Below are 23,033 nucleotides of genomic sequence, written 5' to 3'. Positions count from 1 at the left end.
ATTTTACCTAAAATTTAGTTTTATAGACAGTCATTGATACTACCCTCCCAAAAACTTATTTAAAAAGTTAGATTCCATGCTACTTAAATTTTTATGGTCCCCCTTAAAACCTAGGATTGCATATAAATGGCACATTAGAGCTTGGAACAGTAATGGGATAGCATTCCATAGATTAGATCTTTATTCCAAATCAGTTATAATTAATGTAATATTACATTGGATCACACCTACCTATATATCTGGCTGGAAAACAATACATGAGAGTCATATAACCGATGTCAGAACTATAGAAAATCAATTTAAGGAACAATATGGAATAAGTAGAGTTCATTGGCTTTTACATGAATTTTGTTTATTTAATAAGAAGTTTGATCATTTTTCTTATGGCATCAATCAAATATTTAATAACAAAATATAATTGAATGTAATTACACCATTAAACAATTTCTATTTCTTATACTCCCTATAGCATACTCTCCTGATTGCCTAGATTCGTTCAACATCAATGCGATGCAAAAATTAAAGGAAAATAACTTTATATTCCGGCATCAGCTTATTGAAAATGAGTATTAAACCACTAAACTCTCTTTTATGTAGTTTTGATAATAGCGAAGACAGTTGGTTGTTTATACACTCATTATGGCAGTTTATAGAAAACAAAATGAGAGTATCAACCTAGAGACTGAATCTATATCTAGTTTGATTCAGCTTTTTATTAGGTGTCTTGAAAAGACAGATGATCAAAAATTAAGTATCTCACCTATCTATAAGACACTAAGAGAGGACACACTAAAGTCTGACTCAGATTTTTGGAATTACTATGTAAAGATTAAATGGAGAACAAATATCTGATGAATCCAAAAAATTGTTATTGAAGTCTACATATGGTGCCTCTTCTTCATTATATTGGAGATTGTATACATGGAAATTTATGAATAGGAGTTTCTATACTCCACATAAAATAAACTTATACTCAAAAACAGTGAAAGTGAATGTTGGAAATGTGATGAATTACTAGAGACCAACTGGGTTCACATGTTCATTGAATGTATAATTGTTCAATACTGGAAAGATATGATATTTTGTAAATGCTTCATGGTCTGATAACGGTCATATTTCTAACTCACTAATCCTATTCCTAATGTAATACCTAAATCTCAGATTCAGTTATGGGTCTATATTAGAACATTGAAGTTTCAAAACCTCGAATGTTCTAATATCGAACTTTATTCAGCGAAAGCTGAAAATATCGAAGCAATAGAAAACCAAATTTTTTTTCCTAGGGAAAGAATTTGGTTGTCCATTTCTGTTGCTTCAGTATTTCCAGTGCTGTGGTGGAAAGTTATGGGTCAGGTTCAGGTAAGTGTGCGATTGAGTGTGGGCTAGGTTAGTTAGGGTTAGGGTGCGGGTTAGGTATGTGTGCGATTGTGTGGACATGAGGGTTAGGCGAGTTAGGGTTAGGGCGTGGGTTAGGTATGCGTGCAATTGTGTGGACATGAGGGTTAGGGCGGGGTAGGTGGGTTAGGGCATGGGGAGTGTGCCATAGTAATGGACCTTAGGGTTAGGGTAAAGGTAAGTGGATAGTTAGTGGTGTGTGTATAGTTTAGTGTAGGGTTAGATGTAAGATTTTAGGTATATGTGTGTGTGTGTGTGTGTGTGTGTGTGTGTGTGTGTGTGTGTGTGTGTGTGTGTGTGTGTGTGTGTGTGTGTGTGTGTGTGTGTGTGAATTGCTGTTTGTTTGGTGTGCTTGTGTTGTGTGCATGTGTTCTAGAACAGCAAATGTTTTCCCTAGGAAAAAATTTGCTGTTCTGTATTTTCAATGTTTTCAGCTTTCGCAGAATAGGGTTCGATATTAGAACATTCGAAGTTTTGAAACTTCGATGTTTTAATATAGACCCTCAGTTACTCTGGTTAATTCTTGCAATTTAGCAAATGTTGTTTGTAAAAAAAGAACTGTAAACCATTTGTTATAGAACTCATAACATTACTCATAAAAATAGCATGGCAAAAATTGGAAAACCTTTTGAACAAATACTGATAAACAATAATTTTCTCCACGAGAAGTTATCATGGATGAATGCAAAGATTGTAAATAGTTTTATTGTATTTGTTATATGTACATTTGCATGTGTTTATAATGAAAACAAAACAAAAATATTTTTGAAAAAAAAGAAAAACAAGGTTTTGCCTTAATAACTCTTAGTTGTATAACACTTTCTATAGCCTTTTCAACCTCAATCTCCATATCCCCTATCAGTAAAAGTTGGTCTACAGAATCCGGATGAACACGTAAAACATGCTTGGTTTCTTAAAAACTGTTCTATCCATTGTCTTTAAAAGTCATTTAAGCATAATACTTCTAACAAACATTTTTAAATCCAAAACCAGATCTGTTACCTCTGAGGGCCTTGCAGGTATGAAGCTAAGCCTACGTTCAAGAAAGCTTTCACTCCCAGTCAGTTCTCTCAAGGAAATATTCCATATCAGAGACTGTCTTTCCCTTGCCACCTTTTCTTCAAGCTCCTTGTGTTCCGAGGGTCGTATTCTGGCTTTCTCTTTAGTCAACCATGTCTGCAGGATCGATTCCGAGCCACTGTACTATTTAATTCCATTGTTTTGCTCAACTCAATGGAAAAATCTGTACTTTACTGTTGTTTTCTCTCCCTGTATCAATGAGAGGTACACCACACTGTGTCCTGGTTTCTTCCTGCGATCCTATAGTGACCTCTACTGTTGGTGAAGTGGTAGTTTTCCTCCTCGTTGTTGCATTCAAATCAATCACTTTGGAAGCGATAACTGTATCTGCTGCTGAATTTTTAACCCCTTCTATTAGTTTATCTTTTAAATGAACACTCAGGGCTGCCACTGAATGCATTGTGGATGGGTCCAACCTTTCGTTGTATCTCAGCCAGACAAACACATGCCCATCCAAGAAATCTCTGTGGTCCCACTCCAACTTCTTATCTTTAGACCACAGAAGTTCTTCTTCAGTAAAGTTGCTGAGTCTAACAAATAATTAAATTTGTCATCCACCATAACATGTGGGAATTGTTCATACAATTATTCCTGTTCTCTGACAATAGCTTCATTTAATACATTCTCCTCAGGCACAATGTATTCCATTAATAGCCTCATATAATTGAAGCTGAAATCCAGGTTCAACTGCTGCTATTTGGATAGCAATTCCAGATACTGCTCACCATAGGTAAGTAGCTTAAGAACTCTTAAACCATGTGGTATAACACAGTATTTCAAGTAGGCTTCAAAATGTAATCAATGAGCCTGTAATCTCTAACTTTAAAATATCTATCTCTCTCTATTTTATGTATAGCATTCATAAAAGAGCCATGGTCAATAACTGCATCTTTATCCTGGTGGAAATCTGTACAAGCTTCTTCTGTTAACAGTGGATTTTCTTGTGTTCTCAAACTCAACAATCTCTCCAATATTTTCATATTCCCATGGAATTTAAGACCTATTCTAGATAAAAATCAGTATGGAGTCAGAGAATCTAAACAATTTCTTTATTGATTTATATGATTTCACATCTAATAGAGAAAATTATGATAATGATTTTCTGTTAGTGAGCTTGGATGTGAAATCTTTGGTCACAGTGATACCTAATTGTGAGGGCACAGAGATGGTCAGGCAGTATCTCAAGAGAAACAGTAATTATCAACAGAAGTTTATTTAATTGCTTTGTTTACTGATTGAATTAGTACTTGAGAACAATGTATTTCTCTTTGAGCATGAGATATACATTCAGAAAAAGGGGTAGCCATGGGGACATCAACTGTCAACAGCTATGCCAATTTGGTAATTGCTACATGGGAGGAGGAGACATCAATAGGGTCAGTATTCTGGCACTAGTTGCTATTTTACAGATGCTTTGTAGATGATTTCTTCCTCCTTTGGGGTAGCACTCATGAGAGGCTCTGACTTTGTTTGGTATCTAAATACTAATACGTCATTCTTGAGGTTCACTGTGAATCAGTCTGTATATGAGATAGTCTTCCTAGATGTGAAGGTTTATAGGAAGAATGATACTGGGTTGCATATGATGATATACAGGAAACCATGTTATAGAAATTCCCTGTTGCACAGAACAAGCATGTGTTTAAGAACATAGTGAAGGGTCAGGGCATGACAGCATCAAGGCTAAATGCAGAAGAGGCCAATTTTCATGATGAGATAGACACCTTGAAGGTGAAGTTTAAGCAGAAAGGGTACAATGATGTGTTGGTCAATAAAACTCTTGACGAGATTTCAGGAGTTAGAACTACACTAGCAAAACCCTACTTCTCAGTGAAAGAAGTTGGCAGTAGAACTAACAGAAGGACTAGGAGGGAGATGATTAGTATTCCCACATATTATACCAATGACATCAATATGGAGACTGATGTTTATTAGAAATTTTGACCAATATTAACCAGTGATGTGGACATCAAACATATAGTGGGTGAAAGACCAACCTTTAATTTTAAAACAAGAAGTCTTTAAAACGACTCTTATGCTTTCCTGGGAACAAGAAGGAAGCAGTAGGGAATGGTATACAGACAATTATACCCTGTGGAAGATGTAATTTTTGTATATATTTAGACACCATGGGATCTTTTAGACACTCAGAGTGGTAGGCTGTTTAGTTTCAGTGTTCATGCAGATTGCAACTCCGAGAATATAGTGTATTTAGCCATCTGTAACATATGCTCATGCTGCATGTTCTATGTAGGGAAAACAAATCGTAGACTAAGACACAGGGTCAAGGAACATCTATATGACATTAGAACAGGGACTATCACTAATGCACTCTCACAACACGTGACAATGTTCGACAATACATACACATTTAGATTCATGGTGATAGAACAGTTAGAACCGAATGAATGAGGTGGAGATTTGGGCACTCAAACAGAGGCTGTGGCAACAAAAAATGAAAAAATAAAACTTTACTAACCATTAAGACTAGGGGAAGGTTTATATGTCAAAACTAATCTGGTTAAATGTGTTTCATTGCATTTATTTTATTTTGATTGAAAACCACTTTAAATAATAATAAAAATTAATCTGTCAAGTTTGAACACGGTTTCAAAACTTTTTTTTTTTTGTCAAATTCACCCGAGAAAACAGAAAAACAAATGGTTTCTTTTCTTTTGCAGAAGACAAAGATTTTCTTGTCTTCATCTCCTCAAAACGCATACACACACACACGCCAGGACCCAGACCCCCACAGGAGCACACACACACATACGTGAACATAACCATAGCTTGCTTATCTAGCACCTGGAGTCAGTCCATGATCTAGCATCCCATCCCCACCTTTCTTTATTTGAAGAGCAAAAAAAAAAAAAAAATCTATGTTCCATTTCTATTCTGTTCAGTTCGTCAGCTGGAGAGCAATAAAAAATGACTTTCCACAGCATTGCTAGTTCTTTTTAGAAAATGCAGGAGGACCTCTACTTCCTGATTTTGCCCCCTAATATCTTGTGCCCAGGGCAGCTGCCCCTTTTTTCTCCACCCTTGCTACATTTCTGCACATGAAACACTAACATCAATTATCTACAATCTTCTGACCACAGTTTTGTACTTCCTGGGTAGAATGTTCAGAATTTATTCAAAGATCCATCCATTAGGTACCACAAATGTAGTAGGCAAGGCTAACCTTGAGATAACTAAACCTATTTGTCCTAATAGGGTCCACTTTCACAGGGCTGCCTTGCACAAGGTTATGGCAGGGTCATTATGCCTTATGCAGTTTCTAAGACGTACTTGAGAGCCAGCACAGCAAAGCTGAAGTCAGTTTTCCTACTCATAGTCTTGCATCCCACGGTAGCTATGAACTGTTTTAGTGGGGCAGACTACAGCTATTACTCATGAGTGGCTAATCCAATATTATTGATAACTGCAGCTTCATGCCCTTTGTACGAGTCAGTGGTAGCTGATCACACTCCCATAGTGGACAACTGCAGTTGCTTAGAACGCAACAAGGATTTCAGCCCAAAACTGAAGGGGAATTGACCACCTGGTTCAGTATATGGATGGCACAGTGATGTAGCAGTAGTGTTGTTGCCTCACAGCAAGAGGTTCTTCAGCTCAATTCTTGGTTGGAGTCCCTTCTGTGCGTTTGTGTGGGTTTTCTCTGGGTACTCCGGTTTCCTTCCATGTTACAAAGACATGCATCTGGAGAATTTCTCCCCAGGCCTCCACTGAAAATTGGCTTTGTTCCAAGTCGGACTTTCCCAGTAAACAAATGTTAAATAAATAAATATATCAGTCTAGTTGCTTTAGTGAAAGATAGGCTTTAATTTAAATACTGACAGTGGTACTATGTTTTATTTTGCTTCTCTTGCTGATGTATACTGTATGACTGTTTGCTAATGAATATAATTTTAAAATATAGCTGCTGACTAGGCAGCCTGAGCCAGTAAGAAAACAAGGACTTGTAATCTCAAAAAAAAAAAAATATATAGCTGGTATTGTAAAGTGAGGTAACTTGTAATCACAGGGCCTTGTGGTAGAATGCTAACATTTCAACAGGATGGCAAAGAAACACTGATAGAAGCAAAATAATCCTAGAGAGAGATAATACACAATGTTGTGTGTGTAATGAGAGGAGGGAGGCAGAGGTGGAGAGAAAAATGATTCTATTTGGCTATGAGGGGAAAAAAAACTGAAATAGGTTGACTTATAAGGATACATATGTTAATAAAGGATTAGTTGGTTTTAATATTTCTGATGGACTTGATTCTTCGTATGGTTATGTCTAGTATGGCCTGAAGAGACAATCATCTTTTGGGAATAGTTCGAAGAGAACTTGTTGACCTATCTACTTGGAATTTCTGTTTTCTGCCTGGAGAACTTTATGTGCTGCATTGCCCTGACTTGCAGTTGGTTCTATATTGTTTAGACTGGTCTGAATAGACTTACACTTTTATTACCTTTGATTTGCACAGTATTTTCACAGTCAAACGAAGTGCCTGGTTTGAATTCTGAGCAAGTATTTTATTTTTTATGTTTATCATCTTACCCCAAATGTAATATTTACTGCTGACCTTCTGGCTTAGGCTACAGGTGTAGATGACCTGTAAGCGTTAGTCTACTTGTCTGGTTTAGCAAATAAATAGGAATAAAGTAAGAAATAGTTATAAGTGTGCTGGTATGTCATCAGTGCAATAGATGATTTAGATGATGATTGTTGTTGAACATTCTGAGGATGTTTATTAGTTTTATGGGGTTTTGTACTGCATTTTCTCGTGGCTCCTTAAATGCTGCTGCATTCTCGCATAGCTCCTTAAACGCTGCTGCATTCTCGCATGGCTCCTTAAACGCTGCTGCATTCTCGCATGGCTCCTTAAACGCTGCTGCATTCTCGCATGGCTCCTTAAACGCTGCTGCATTCTCGCATGGCTCCTTATACGCTGCTGCATTCTTGCATGGCTCCTTATACGCTGCTGCATTCTCGCATGGCTGCTTAAATGACTACTAACATTACCACCTATCAATGGTTATTTCTGGGACTAATTGGCACACTCTGCTGCACAGCCAGTCATACTTTCTAACAGTTTGCTCCTGGTGCAGTCGGCTCCTTCTCTCTATTCTTGTATGGCACTGGAAATCAGAAAACGTTCATGCTCTAGTCAGCACGCTTCACTGTGGTGCTGATTATACTGGTTTTGGCCCTCAGAGTCCCCACCACCATCAAGCACATCCCCCACTAATTAATTTTGCTCTACTTCCTGACAACCATGGTCATTGAGCGGAGAGGCGAGAGTTTGGAACTATGATGTGCCAGATGATTTTACCAGGTTTTATGTTTGAAATGAGCTTCCTTCAGAGTAGCTTGGTTTGCTTGATGTGGTCTACAGCACCTTCCAAAGATGGTGGTGTGTGTACACTGTCTGTACAGTATTTAACTTAACATAGCTTGATTGTCTGCTTCTGATTTAACATGTCTTTGATAAAATATAGGTTAATAAATACATTGCTTTGTTTTAGTACAGTAATAGAATATATTCTTTATACTGAAATTTTAAGTCCAGCAGGTGGAAGAAGGAAGAGGATGGAGATGAAGTGATGGCCGGGCAGGGGGACAACTGGGGAGCCCCAACAAAATGGAACAAATTGGGCAGCACAACTGCTAAGCTCAACCATAGCAGTAAAAGCACTAAGATAAAAATATTACCTACATATTTGTACTGTTTGTGTGGGTTTCTTTCTCTTTACCTGAGCTGAGGGTTATAAGTATTACAGTGATATCAGCAATTCTTTCTGTAAAGAATGAACATGAAGTCACAGTCTAGGGTTACATCTGGCAGTTGGCATCAAGTCTTAGATGCAGATGGATTCTGTCGATGAGATAAAGATCCGTATTCACTAGAATTCCTATAATTACCAGAGAGGAGAAATTCATAACTGTAAAGGAAATAAAGGTCTGAAAAGCACATAATAATTTTCTGTTTGTTTTCTTAGTGCTGGTAGCAGCTTTTTTATACCATATTGCTCTAAAAATGTAATATTTTTTCATATTAACTTCAGATGAACAATCTAATAGGTAGAACAGTAAAAAATATCAACTTTCAAAGATTAGCTTCTCCAAAGGAAAATGTTTTCTGGTTTAGTACATTTTCTTCTGAAATCCTTCTGATGTCTAAAGTGGACAGGGAATTTATTTTAAAAAATATGTTTTCTAATTTTTACGAGGTTAGGAGCTAGCAGAATGACTTTTCTGCAGTAAGACTGCCCTCTACTGGATATTGTATAAAATGTACAGAGGCATACAGAGATTTCAGATTTTATTAAATAAAATTATCACTTTACATGCTCAGTTACTCTACCATCTCGCCCTTATTTCATGAAACAGATTTATTTGTAGGGTTACCACCTGTCCCTCTTTGGGCAGTTGTGTCCTGCAAAACAAAAAAAAAACCCTACAAAATGGTAAATGTTCTTTTTAACAGTTGCACAAAATAGTTGTGCCAAATCTCACATTTTCTACAAAAAATGCCCAAAAGATGGCAACCCTATTTATTTGGACCAGTTCTTCCTCTGAAAAAGTGTGAAAAAACATCCAAATGTGATAATAATGCAAAAAACTAAGACATTTATCCATCAAAGCATTACTGTGATATAAAACATAAGAAACACCTTTCAAGTTAACACCAATTTAAAACTTAAAAGCAGGATACTGCATTAGCAGTGACATGTGTATAACACCATTGAACCAGCTTGCAGATAACATAATATATGCAGTGTCATCAAGATTTTCTTGCTTTTGAAATGCCAGCTTCTATATAATGCAAGCCTCCAACTCATTCCACTCAACTAGTGATTGTTTCATAATGGTACATTTGTAAGGCTTCAAAACAATTATTACCAAATAGAAGTGCTGTAGATTATAGACTGTACCTGAACAATGTTTCTTTTTTGTTCACACTGCTGAAGGTTTAGAGATTTGTGCAGTGCAAGAGTAACATTCAGTAAGGTTTATGCAAGTTCAAACAATGTTTTCAAGCAGGACACATTTCACATGTATTAAATTCTTTGTGTATGATCTTGAAAGGTAAAATCCCTTCTATCTAATGCACAAATTCCAATACAACTACTCGCCAATGATTAATATGTATATTTTGTTTTGATTTTTCGGTTTTTGATTGTGTTTTTCTGTTAGTATGTAATAATTGGTATTGTTCTTCCTGCATTTTCATTCATTCATTTCTAATACCTGCTTTAGCCAGCTCAAGTTCATTGACGAGCCAGTTAAAGCTATCTATCAATTAAAAAATCTTGATTTTCTAGATTTTTTTTATCTTTTTCTGCTACTGTGTAATACTGCACTTTCATTCATTCCCATTTGTGGTGGACTATTTTGTGAGCACTAGTTATACATTTCTCTAACTTATGATAGTTAAGGGCAGAATTTCTGTAATATGCACTAGTCAGTGAACAAAGGTATCTGGAACTTATTTATTTACTTATTTTTGTATGCATTCTGTCAGACAAAATGGAAGTTGTACACCCAAACAAACTTGCTGCCTGTGATCTGGAGCAGTCTGTGAGTGATCTGGAGCCATCTGCCCGTGATCTGGAGCTATCTGTGGATAGTCAGGAGCAGTCTGCAGAACCCACAAGAGGAGGACACACTCTGGTAAGGAGGGGTGTACCTTGAGGAACTGAAGAAACTTGAAGCCAAGTATCCTATACGACTGGTATGGAAAAGATCTATTGGCACCAAGACATTCTACTTAAATACTGGACTGCAATGGAACTAGTCTGGAAAAACAACTCTTTGGTATGTTCAGGATAGTGGTGAGAGACTTTCTCTTCATTTTTCCAGTTTGATAGAACTACAGTTTTACCTGCTTGACCCAGTAGTAAAAGACTTTATTCCATTCATAGTTTAGTTAAAGGTCAGCTCATCAGACTTACCAGAAAGATTTCAGAGAAGTAAGATTTTTTTTAGAGTGAAAGAGGAAATTGGAATGCATATTTATGGTTAAGGGCTATCCACAGAACTTGGTGAAATGCATTAGTGATGAAGTTGATGAGGGATGGAGTGACAAATACAAACCCCTATTAGTGATGGGTTTTGAAGTTATTACTCAGATTGACAATTTTACTACACCACCTGTGCAGCCCCTTGGTAACACTGTTACCTCTACTCCTTTTAGTAGGTCTTTAATCCTACAATACAAGTCAGCGTCCCAAGCAGTCAAAAATATTGTTAAAAAGAACTGGAATATTTTAAAGAGATTTGATTCTGTAGTGGAGAGTGTGGGACAGGAATAATTTTTTGTGTAAAGTATCCATTCAAATCAGGTAATTCTAAACCACCTTGGTCTACTGGAAGGATCAACTTATCCAACTTAAATCTTGCCTTCTTCCCCTCCCATATAGAATTCTTCAACTATTAATTACTACCCACAACTTCTCCTCTGGTTGGTAAATATATGCCTGACTTGTACATAAAATTTAAGGGACTAAACACATTTTTACTGCTTGACTCTTGCTATCCATATCCATAGACAAGCATTTCCAGTTTCTCAGTTTTTGTATAATCTTTTGTTTAATCTTTTTCCACATATCCTTAGCTGCCATAACAGCATCCTTTTTAACCTGCACTCTTAAATACTATCTCCCCATCAATATAGCTATTGCTGAACCAATTATTGTTTACAGCTATAGTCTTTGATTTGCCTTCATTAATTTTATATCCTGAAAAAGCTTGATACTGTCTCAAAATGTTCCACAACAAAGAAATATCCTCTTCTGTCTACAAAAGAATATTGTCTGCAATAAAGCTAGCTTTCTTGGTTACCATACCAATTATAAACTTGAATTTCTAAGTCCCTTATTTATTTTTTGCTAATAGTTATAAATATAATGCAAATAACAATGGGAAAACAGGACACTCCTGCCTGATTCCTGTGTCCAGACACAGCTTATCAGAGAGTAACTGTCCCACTTTGATTTTTGCAGCGGATCCCTTATACATCTTCCTAAGTAACCTTATTATTGCATCAGGAAATCCAAATGCTTCTATTGCCTTACTCAAAGTCCCAGTTTACTCTATTAAATGCTTTCCCTGCATCAAGAACTACCAATAAGTGATATTCTCTTACATTCTGCTTCTTTCTGGATCATCATTGTTCTATTAATGTTGTCAAATGCTTGCCTCCACTCCACAAAACCATACTGATCCATATCTATCTGTTTTAGCTCGTATAGACACAATCACTTTATAATCATGGCTTAGAACAGAAATTTATTGCACTGAGGAAGGCTATATTGCCGAAACTGGTATGCTACTTTTACTCCCAGTGTGGATATGATCATTATTTAATAAATAATTTGAGTTGACAATTGGGTGCTGGCCATCTGTTTTTGTGGATATTACTCAATTCAGGTCATGCACCTGTTCTGTACTTGCATGATTTTGGATACAGTGTTAGAATTGAAATGAGCCTATATGAAGCTGAATCTGATGTGCCTTTACCATCTTTAGGTATTATAGCCACCACAACTTTCTGCCAGGACATTGATGCTTCTCCTCCCTTAAAGAAAACCTTCCAGATCTTTATCACTTTCTTCCCTCCTAGCTGCCAAGCTTCTACCATACTACCATCTATTCCTGGAGACTTTCAGATTTGTTATATATCACCATTTTTATCTCATCTCTATCTATCATAACTTAATTGAGACTCATCTACCTCACATGTTTATGTCTTTCATAAACATTTCCATTTGTTCTTTTCCTTGATTTCCACATGTTTCTGCTTTATACAAATGTTCATAAAATGTCTGAAATACCTCTAATACCTCTACATGATCTCTGAGTTACTTTTCTTATTATAAGCTCCCTAAATTTGGCAACAACCCTTTCTATTTTTTTTTGCCTAAGTCATTGTACTTCTAGTGCTTGTGTTCTGGAGTCATTATCAAAACATTTGATTAACAGTAATCTTTCTACTTTCATGCATATTATCCAGGTAGTCCCTTATTTTCTTTAGCACTCTGTAGTTGCACCTCTTCTTGTTCTACAATACCTTAACCTTTGTCAGCCCCTGTAAATAATTCTTATTTTTTAACCACACCTCTTTTTCTCCCTCATTTCTATCTTATTTTTATCTCCACTTTCATGTTATCCCATTCACTAGCTATAACTTCTTCCCTAATAATGCTGAATAATTTTCACTACCCTTTCCTTAAATTTCTCTAAGTTTTAACAGGTATGTGGGGAAGCACCACTGTCTCATTCTTACTTCATTACTCTGTATTTTTATTTTAGTTATTATTGGTGCATGGTCTGAAACAATTATTGGGTGTGTATCAAAGCTTTCAGTTAAATGCATGCTCCTTTGAAATATATTTTCCGTCTAGTCTAGCTCAGTGATTGTACCTTGCAGAATATCATGTAAATTCTCTCCCAGTTCCTACCAATGAATTCACATCTTCCATGCTAAATATTTTCATAGCTTTCTTCAGAAATCTATCCTGTTTTGTTAGAATTTCCCTTTTAGGCCCTACAAATACATTCTTGCTTTTGCATATCAAATTCCTGTCTCCATCTATAATTAATATTCCCTGCTAAAGCCTGATAATTTCTCAATTTTTTCTTAAACTCTATATCAGTTCTATGCAGAATATAAATATATGCCAGCATAATCATTTTCCGCTGCCAGTAACACTAACACAAATCTACCATTATTATCTTTTTTCTTTTCTATCATTATTGGAGCCCCTATAGCAATTAACATAAATACTCCTCTTTTTATTTGTCCTTGATATTTTGCTGAACATCCATCTTGAAAATCCTCTCTTTATCAAATTCACATTATTCATTTTTTTTACCAAATGTGCATCATGTAGCACTGCTATCTGCATTCTGAATTTATTTATATAATTCAGTGTTCTTTTTTATCTATATCTGTGAGACCATTCACATTCCATGATAATATGGAAAGTGGTGCCATTATGATAATAAGTTATTATTCCCACCTATTATACATAACAGCTTTTTAAATGTCTCTTTCCATCTTTTCGTGATACATGAACCTATGTCACATTTAACAAGACTTTGTTTTAATAAAAACCCTCAAACAAAAAACAAGCAGCCTCCCAAACAGCCTTGTAACCGGTTAACTTAATAAAAAACACACAACTATGTATATCTTAATACAAATTTAACCCTCTTAAAAGGGACAATCATCATAAATACACAGCTGCAGCCACATCCATTATATGACCTAAAGATGAGGTTCTCCATGTAAAGATGCATGTTATTGTCTGTGTTTCTACTTGCACTAATTGCTTTCTGTTCTTTTTTATCTTTATCTCCTCCCAGTTGAGAAAAAAATGTACATGCTTTTTAAGTTTTAGCATTGAAGAAGCCAGTGTTCTGGCTTTGTATTGCCATATAATCAGCTTGTTGTCATGGAAATACAAGATAAAAAAATGTAGCCCTCAGCTGCATACTTCTAAAGACATGATGAACATTTATTGCTGAAGGAAAATTTTCATTATATTCAGTGATATCTTACTAACTAATTTCCACTTAAAACTTGTTATAAGATTAAGCCAAAGGTCTTAATCCAGATTTGGATCTATGCAAAAGTAGGAGAACACATATCAGCTCTACAAATATTATGATTTGTATACTTTTACATCCCATCCCCCAACTCAGCAATCCAAGATTACTGCCTCTAAACTTAAACATTTCTCTTTTTATATCATAATGCCTACATTTCTTAATACTAAAAAAGAAATAAAGTAAAAAAGGCATTGGTATACTTTAGTATGGTTATCACACACTATCTGCAAATACTTTAATATTTAACATGTAATTTATAGAATGAAAAGTGTTTTACTTAGAGTTACATTTTTTATTCCTTTTTTCCTCCCCTTAGTGTCCTTCCAAACATTAATGACATGAAATGAAGCAAATGCCTGGCAGTCCCACACAAGTTTAATAAAGACAATTAAAGTCCATTCATTCTACTGTTCATGCTACTGGTCTTCTTCCTGTTCATCTCAGTCTCCCATGTCCAGACTCTGGTTGAATTCCAAGGCACTCCCAATTCTTCTAGTCAATGTCTGTGCTTTTCTCTCCCTATCTCTCTCAAGTATTTTCCTTTCGAACATTGGAAAATGTTTCACTAGCAAAGTCTCTCTAGGAGCTTTATTATCAGAAGAATAAGAATCAGTGTCTCCATCTGTTTGATAGTTCACTTTTTGGTGGACAAAATTTATATTTCCTCCTCAGTGTGTTCTGCATCAAAAAATTACTCATCCTCCAGAAAAAAAAAATTCTGAAGACAGAGGGATACAGCAGCTTGAATCTCACACTTGTGTCTCAACATTCCCTGATTGCTGGGAATAAATTTGCTTCTCTTCCTCCTGATGTAGAGAGAATAATCATTTTCCAGAAACACTCTACCATCTCCAATTTTTAATACTTCGCCCTTCTTCCACAGTTTTGTCAGGATGAATGCTTTCTGCTGGCAGTTTGTAGCATGCATATGATGTGCCCTTTCAATTAACAAATCCTGCCATGTAATATCAGTCCTTCAATGTGTCATTTATTTTAATTAGCTCTGAGCACATTTGACTTTTTTTCTCTAGATGACTGGAAGCCATGTCTTGCACCAAAGGCGAATATTAAACTGCTTTTTGCTGAACAGCTACAAGATTCCTCCCAGACAGTGTTTTCTCTTCACCTTTTCTAATTAACTTTCGGACTTTGTTTCTTCTTTGCTAGCATTTAGGCAGTATACTCACTAGTCAGTAACTGAATTTACTAAAATTGCTAGAGTTTCTGGTCTTTGGCTGTCAGTTTCTTGTGAGAGCTGAAGTTAAGTTGTAGATCAGTGTGCAAACATCTTGGAAGTCCAAACAAAAATAGTGGCAATGAGTTTTGATGCAAAATTAAACTTTATTTATAGGCATACAGTCCAGTGGGGAAAAAAGCAGCAAACTTTTTTATACATTGCTTCACTTCAGCGTCCTGAGCTGCATTAGCAGAAGATGTGCATTATCACATTTTTTTGTGCACCTGTTTTTGTGGAGTGGGGCTAAATCAGACAAGATTGTTAGATGCTAAGAGTGCAACATAAGTACTTTATAGGAGTTGAAAATTACTAATTTTAGTTCACCTGTATGCGTCTTTTGCAAATTAGTCTGCTAAATTTAGTAGATTAAAGGTAAGGAGTAGAAAGTATCTGCTTTTAGTCACCAGGTTTAAATTTACCATACACAATATCTGAAAATGCTTTAATATTTAATATGCAATTTATCATGAAAAGATTTAGAGCAATACTCTAAAACAGAAACTGTTCTATTTAGAGTTACATTTTTCATTCCTCTTCTCCACCTCTTAGTGTCCTTCCAAACATTAATAACATGAAATGAAGCAAATGCCTTGCAGTCCCTCACAGGTTTAATAAAGTCAATTAAAGTCCATTCTTTCCACTGTTCATGCTGCTGGTCTTCTTCCTGTTCATCTCTATCTCCCAAGTCCAGACTCTGGATGAATTGCAAGGCACTCCCAATTCTTCTAGTCAACTCCTGTGCTTTTCTTTCCCTGACACTCAAGTATTTTCCTTTTGAACATTGGAAAAGGTTTCGCAAAGTCTCTCTAGGAGCTTTATTACCAGAAGAATTAGAAGCAGTGTCCCCATCTGTTTGATAGCTCACTTTTTGTTGGACAAACTTTATAGTTCCTTCTCAGCTTGTTCTGCTTCAAAAAATTACTTTGATCCTCCAGAAAAAAAATATTCTGAAGACAGATGGATACAGCAGCGTGAATTTGACACTTGTGTCTCAACAGTCCCTGATTGCTGGGAATAAATTTGCTTCTCTTCTGCCTGATGTACAGTGAATAATCATTTTCCAGAAACACTCTACTATCTCAAAATTTTAATACTTTGCCCTTCTGCCACAGCTTTGTCAGAATGAATTCTTTCTGCTGGCAAGACTGCAGGTCTTGGCTGCTTCCTCATGGTCAGGCTTGTAGCATACACACAATGTGTCCTTTCAATTAGCAAATCCTGCTATGTAATACCAGTCCTGTTGCTTATTTCTCCCTTTATAAAATGAATACAGTCTGTTCCTTCCAGTTCCCATGTCACAGCAGAAAATCTCATTTTCCTGACATACTCTGTCCTCTTACTCTGCCATTTTCTCATACTCAGCCAGCCTTTTCATCATTTCAACCTCTGATTTTTGTAGTTTTATCAGTTCACCTGAATAGCTATTTAAAGCTTTTTCCATTTTTCCAGCCATTTGAACTACAGGATTCCTCCCAGTCAGTGTTTTCTCTTCATGTTTTTTAATTGACTTACTTTGAAAGACTCTATGTTTCTTCTTTGCTAGCATCCAGGCAGTGTTCTCAGCTAGCAAATGAATTTATTAAAATTGCTAGAGTTTCTGATACTTGTCTGTCAATTTCTTTTTTTAACACTGTGAGAGCTGAAGTTAAGCTGTTGATCAGTGTGCAGACATATTGGAAGTCCAAACAAAAATAGTAGCAATGAGTTTTGATGCAAAATTAAACTTTAAATTATAGGCATACAGTCCAATGGGGAAAAAGCAGCAAACCTTGTTATACCTTGTTTCATTTTAGCTTCTTTAGCTGCATTTGCTGAATATGTGCATTATCACATTTTTGTGCACCTGCTTTTGTCTTTTGTGCTACTTCTGTGCGTCATTATACATTTATACACACACACACATATATACATATATATGTATGTATACATATATATGTATGTATACATATATATGTATGTATACATATATATGTATGTATACATATATATGTATGTATACATATATATATATATATATATATGTATACATACACACATATACACATATATGTATGTGTGTGTGTGTATATATATATATATATATATATATATATATATATATATATATAGATAGACAGATAGATAGATAGATATATAAAATGATAAATATTTGTAAAGATTAAAGCAGCTGGCATGACCAAATACCTTTAAGTCATTTGTAAACTCAGTCTTACACAGTCAAGAAACAATATCTATTAGAAGGCCTTTGTCTCTCTGGACTCATCCACCAGGAACAATTTTAAGTTTCTCCTTCTAGGTCTTAACTGTGGTTAAGTCTACTAATCATTTAAAAAATATCTCAATCTTCAATAAACTGTGTATAACAGTTTATAGATATTTATTTACGATTACCTTTTTATAAAACAATGCTGCAGACATTGTTTACTCAACTTTTTATATGTTTTGGATCACTTGTGTTCTTCCATATGGTGACAATAACCACACTATGCCGCAGTTATCCTGCCCCCCCCCAAATTGAAATAAATGTCATGCCTTTTAGATGGGCTGTATGCCTGAAACAGACATACCTCTCAGTTGTCTCTGATTTAAATGGATGACCCTGATTTTCGCTAAACATTTTACTCCATCTCTCCTAATTCCACCTAAAACTGACAGTTCTGCTAGAAAACATTGTAGCACTTAATAAATAATGAAAATAAATTAGTTACAGACTTCTTTTACTTGAGAAAATGCAATTCAAAACTTTTCAAGTTAATCTGACTAATATGTTTTGGCGAGTTGAGCTAGTCAGTACTGTACTTCACATATGAATGGTTGCAACCTATTTAGTGCAGTTAAAACTCTTACAAATCAGCTGGAAAAGCTAGTCAAAATACTGAAAAATGTAATGTTCTGCTTCCTACAATCACTATAGCTCCCATATTTGCTTTTACTGTATTTGTGTTTCCTCCTACTTTATTTTGCTTTTCTTTAAAGTACTCAATTTTATTTATTTTGCTGCATTTATTACTGCTTGGTCGTAGCCTGATTAAATTGTAACTCTTATTCAAAGTCTTTTGGTTTAAGCACTTGGGCTTCATACAGGCTGTTTTACATTAAGAAAGTTTGTGGTCTGCACTGTCGTGGCAGGACAGGTAGCTTACATGCTTCTAAGCTGGGAATTGATGATTGAAGGCCCAGTGTCTGATATTCTAAAAGTGTATTAGTTCTGGCTTAAGCACTTGGGCTTCAGTCCAGTTATTCTACATTAAGAAGGTTTGTGGTCTGCACTCTTGTGGGAGGAGAGGCTGGATTCTGCCCTTCTGAGCTGGGAATTTCTGGTCACAGGCTTATTGTGACTCCTTATTTGAACTGTTTCTTTCTGAAATTGGTGCGCCTTGTTGTTGTAGCATAGACCAGATTCAGGCATGCTGAATCTAGCTTTGTTTATTTATTTTTATTTTATTTATTTTACATTTGTTGACCGGGCTAGTCTGGCTGGATACATGTCCATTTTCAGCAGAGGCCCGAGGAGAAAAGCTCCACTAAATACTAAGTACATTACAAAATATTACAAATGTTTATAAGTAACAAATTAGAAAATCATAACATCACACAGAATGCAAGATAGATTCAGGAGAAGCACATTTCGATGAGCAGTTAATACCATATTAGCAATTTTACATAGAATGTACCTAGGTCGATTAGTACTGTAAAAGGAGAAGAAATAAGACAGATACTAATAGGAAGAGTGAAGGAGAGATGTAGTATGAGAAAGAAAAAGGTTAGCCTGGTGTACTGCAGGAACAAAGCCAATGATTTAGGTAGTACAGTTTAATTTTCTGTTTGAATTGAGGCAGGGATGTAGTCAAAGTTATGTCACAAGGTAAGAGATTCCAGCATTTACCTATAGTGTTAGTGAAAAGAGAACAACCTGCTGTGTTGTTTGCCTTTATTGATTTAGTCATAAGTTTACTAGAGGAGCGGCGAGTTCAGATTATTATCTGGGATTAGGAGTTGAGAGAGTATAGGGGTGTTGTCAGGTAGGTGTAATATGTTGTGAGCTATAGTGAGTTGAGGAATTTTTAGGTAGTTTTGAAATTCGAGCCAGCCAAGTTGCTTTAGATTTATACAGTGGTGAGTCCTAAAGGGGTTACTAGTGGCGATACGTGCTATGTTATTATAGCAAGTTTCAAGTTTGTTAAGATTGTTTTTCTTGAGGTTGGTATAAATGGGAGAAGCATATAGGAGAGTAGATAGGAGATGGGTTTGAGCACATTTGGTTCTTGTTGCTGGGGTTAGAAAAGGTTTAATACGATATAGGGATCCAATTTTTTTGTTAACAACCTTGATGGTGTTGTTTATGTGCTGATCGAAGGAAAGATGATTGTCAATGGTTATTCCAAGAAGTTTAGTAGTTGGATCAGGCGAGATGATAGTGCCATTATTAGAAGAAATGGTAAAGTTTAAAGGGGGGACCGAGAGGTGGGGGAGAAGAGGAGGAGTTTAGTTTTTGCATTTAGTAGGAGAAACCGTTTAGAAAACCAAGTTTCTACTTTGTTAAAGGTATTTTGTGTTAAGGAGGTCAGTTCAGTAGAAGAAGGTGCGGAGCAGATAAGGGTAGAATCATCTGCATATTGTATGCAGGTAGCTTGTGGTATAGCAGTCTGAAGATCGTTTATAAAGAGGGTGAACAGAAGTGGACCTAGAATGGAGCCCTGGGGAACTCCGATGGAAATGGGCAAGAGAGAAGAGATGTGATTTTCCCAAATTACTGCTTGTTGTCTGTTGTTAAGGTAAGATTTAAACCAATTTGTGGCTAGTTTATCACAAGGAAGAGATTCGAGAATATTGATTAAGAGAGAGTGGTTAACCATGTCGAAAGCTTTTGAGAGATCAATGAAAAGAGCGGAGGAGAGAGAATGGTTGTTTCGATTTTTGTTGATAGTATCTATAAAGGAGAGAAGGGCAGTGGTGGTACTATGATGGGGTCTAAAACCATGCTGGCAGTTTGCTATTATGTTGTGGAGGGAGAGGTGGTGTACCAGTTGCTGGTGAATACATTTTCCCATTATTTTTGCAAGGGGTGAAAGAAGGGCAATTGGTCTAAAGTTGGAAAGGTCAAGGGAGTTTCCACCTTTATGAAGTGGTATAATATAGGAGACTTTCCATATATCAGGGATGGTTCCTTCTTGGATAGTTCTGTTGATGAGTAAGGAAATAGGATAAGCAATTTCTTTAGCAGCTTTCTGAAGGAAAAGAGAAGGGAGCTTGTCAGCAGAAGGGGTGCAGGGTTTAAGTTTGTGAATGAGTTTGAAGATGAAAGAGGTAGATATAGGTTTTAGAGTGAAATTGAGGGAAGAGGTAGTTCTGTTAGGTGGTATATGAGAGTTGTTAGTGTTCATTTGTTTGGCTAGGGTTTGAATAGTTTCAGAGAAAAAAGAGTTGAAAGCATTGGCAGTCTGGAGAGGGGTTTCTGGGTCAGCATTTAGAGGGAAGGAGTTTTCGCAGTTCCTGGGGAAAGAAGTCTATTTACTGATGACCAGAACTGTTTAGGGTTGTTAATATGTGTTTCCTGGAGGTTACAGTAGAAGTTTTTCTTGTCAGAGATTATTGATTTTTGCTAAATTACGAAGCTGGCGGAATTTAACTAAGTCAGGGTTTAGTTTATTACATCTCCAAGATTTCCATGCTTTGTTTCTAGCAAGCATGAGTTTTTGTGTTGGTGGTCAGCCATGGGGCGATTTGGTCTTTACTCTAATAGAGCGTTCTGGTGCATGAGAATCAAGTATAGATAGGAATGTGGAATTAAAGAATAATACTGCTTCTTCTAGGGGGAGTGATTTTAAGCAATTCCAATTACATGCACTCAGTTCGGCTTTAAAAAGGTCTATGTTAAAGTGTTTGACTGATCGAATTAGCCTTGTATTTGGGAGGTTAACAAATTCTGATTTTTGTCTAGAAATGTAGGTTAGGCAGTGGTCGCTGATGTCATCAGGCATAATACCTACCTTATAATGTGTCTTAACTTTATTAGTTAGTATCCAGTCTAATATACTCTCTTTCTTACTGGGTTTATTGACTCTTGTAGTTGAGGTAATACTTTGTGAAAACCCATGTAGGTTAATATGGGAGGTGGGATTGACTGTATTTATAGTGTTCCAGTCTATGTTAACGTCACCAAGAATTATGGTTTCTTGGGGGTAGTTGGTAGAAACCCAGCTTAAAAAGTCTTCTAGTATTGGAATGTTATTACCTGGGGGAAGATACAAACAAATAATGTAAATAGATTTTTTGGGGTTAAGTTGGAGTTTAATAATGATGGTTTCTGTTTTGCTATTTAGGTTTGGGCATTCTGGTTGAATAGATATGTTAAGTTGATTTTTGAAGAGTATTGCTACTCCTCCACCCTTACGTTTTAAGCGGTCGTGTCTTATTATGTTATAACCCTGGGGTACAATCTCTGAGTCTTTTGTGCCTGGGGTAAGCCAGGTTTCAGAGAGGCAAAGGATGTCAAATGAGTGTATATCTAAGAGGGCATGGATGAAAGGTATTTTGTTATTTATGCTTTGGATGTTAAGGTGTCCTATAAGGAAGTTATTGTTGGGGTTAGGCAAGCAGTTTTGGGGAGGTGGTGAGGTAGGGCCAGGGTTGGGGTGGATGTCTCCATCTAGTAGAGTAGGATTAATAAGTTTTGTTAAGTAGTTCTTATTTAGAATTGTTAGAGATTTTGTTTTTTGCAAGATAGTAGGGGTATGTAAGGTGATGTTGCCTATGGAATTTAGATAGGTGATAACTAGGGGTGGAATTAACATTAGGGTAGGTTGTGAATGTGAGTCTAGTAGAGGTGTGTTTATGTGTGGTGATAAGAGAGAGTTATCTAGTGAAATTTCAAGAAAAGTGAGAAGGTATGTAGAAAGAAGGGTGGTTGTGATTGATAGAGAGTACAGGCATAGTTAGGTATGTAGGGAGGCATCATTTAGTAATTAGAGAGGTGAGGAAGTAGAGGGAAAGTGTAAAGGGAGAAAATAGAATGTGGTAAGCAATATAGGGGAAAGTCTGTAGTTTAAAGCAGTAGGTAGATAAGAAAGGATATTAATTGGAAAAGAGAAAGAAAGGCTGGAGTGTAAGGAAAGTGTAAGGAGAGAAGTCTAGGTAATAGTGAAAGGTAATAGAAGATGTATGGTCTTGGGGCAGAGATAGAGTAGGAAGGGATGTACTAAGGCTGGGGAACAATTTGGCGGGAAGGAGAGTAATAGGATAGGAGGGCTAGGGGTGTGGCTATAGAGCTATAAATGTAGGACCCCGGGGGTGGGTGGGAATTGGGGGTAGGGAGGGGAGCGGAGTGAGCCACTTAACGGAGCTGGTAGAAACAACTGAGGTATAGCCAGGAGACAATCAGAAAAGCAGGTGAGACTATAGGAGCAGCGAGTGTCAATAGGGAAGGGGTAAGATAGGAACCAGATACCAGAGGGGATAGGAGAAAGGTAAGGAGGAGTATGACAGAAAAGAGTACTGAGGATTTAGGAGGAGATGAGTGAGGTGTAATGGAAGAGAGTAGGGCAGGTTACTGGAGAGATATCAGCACAGGTGGTAAGGAGAATAGGCAGTCGGTAAGGGAGAAAATGGAGGTAGAGGGATGGAAAACCAAATTAGCAGAGTAGACCGAGGAGGGCTAATCAGGGGAAATAGGAGGAAGCAAAGAAGAAAGAGAGAGAGTAGAAGCCACCTAGT

At 36.5% G+C, this 23,033-nt stretch overlaps 1 long non-coding RNA gene across 2 annotated transcripts in view; it reads left to right on the top strand.

The window, feature by feature from the left end:
- LOC122790106 overlaps positions 1-23,033 on the top strand; it is a 264,893-nt gene that overhangs the window by 205,524 nt on the left and 36,336 nt on the right. The window contains exon 2 of one of the 2 annotated variants that reach the window (XR_006362923.1): positions 9,993-10,285. The exons of the other annotated variant lie outside the window; for it this stretch is intronic. This is a non-coding gene — a long non-coding RNA (uncharacterized LOC122790106). The remainder of the gene's footprint in view (positions 1-9,992; positions 10,286-23,033) is intronic. 2 annotated transcript variants of the gene reach the window in all.

This window comes from Protopterus annectens, chromosome 15.part0 (assembly GCF_019279795.1).
Source record: "Protopterus annectens isolate FY-2018-M chromosome 15.part0, PAN1.0, whole genome shotgun sequence".
Taxonomy (NCBI): domain Eukaryota; kingdom Metazoa; phylum Chordata; order Ceratodontiformes; family Protopteridae; genus Protopterus; species Protopterus annectens.
Note: the sequence above shows the minus strand (reverse complement) of the source record. Positions and strands in the feature narration are given on the sequence as shown.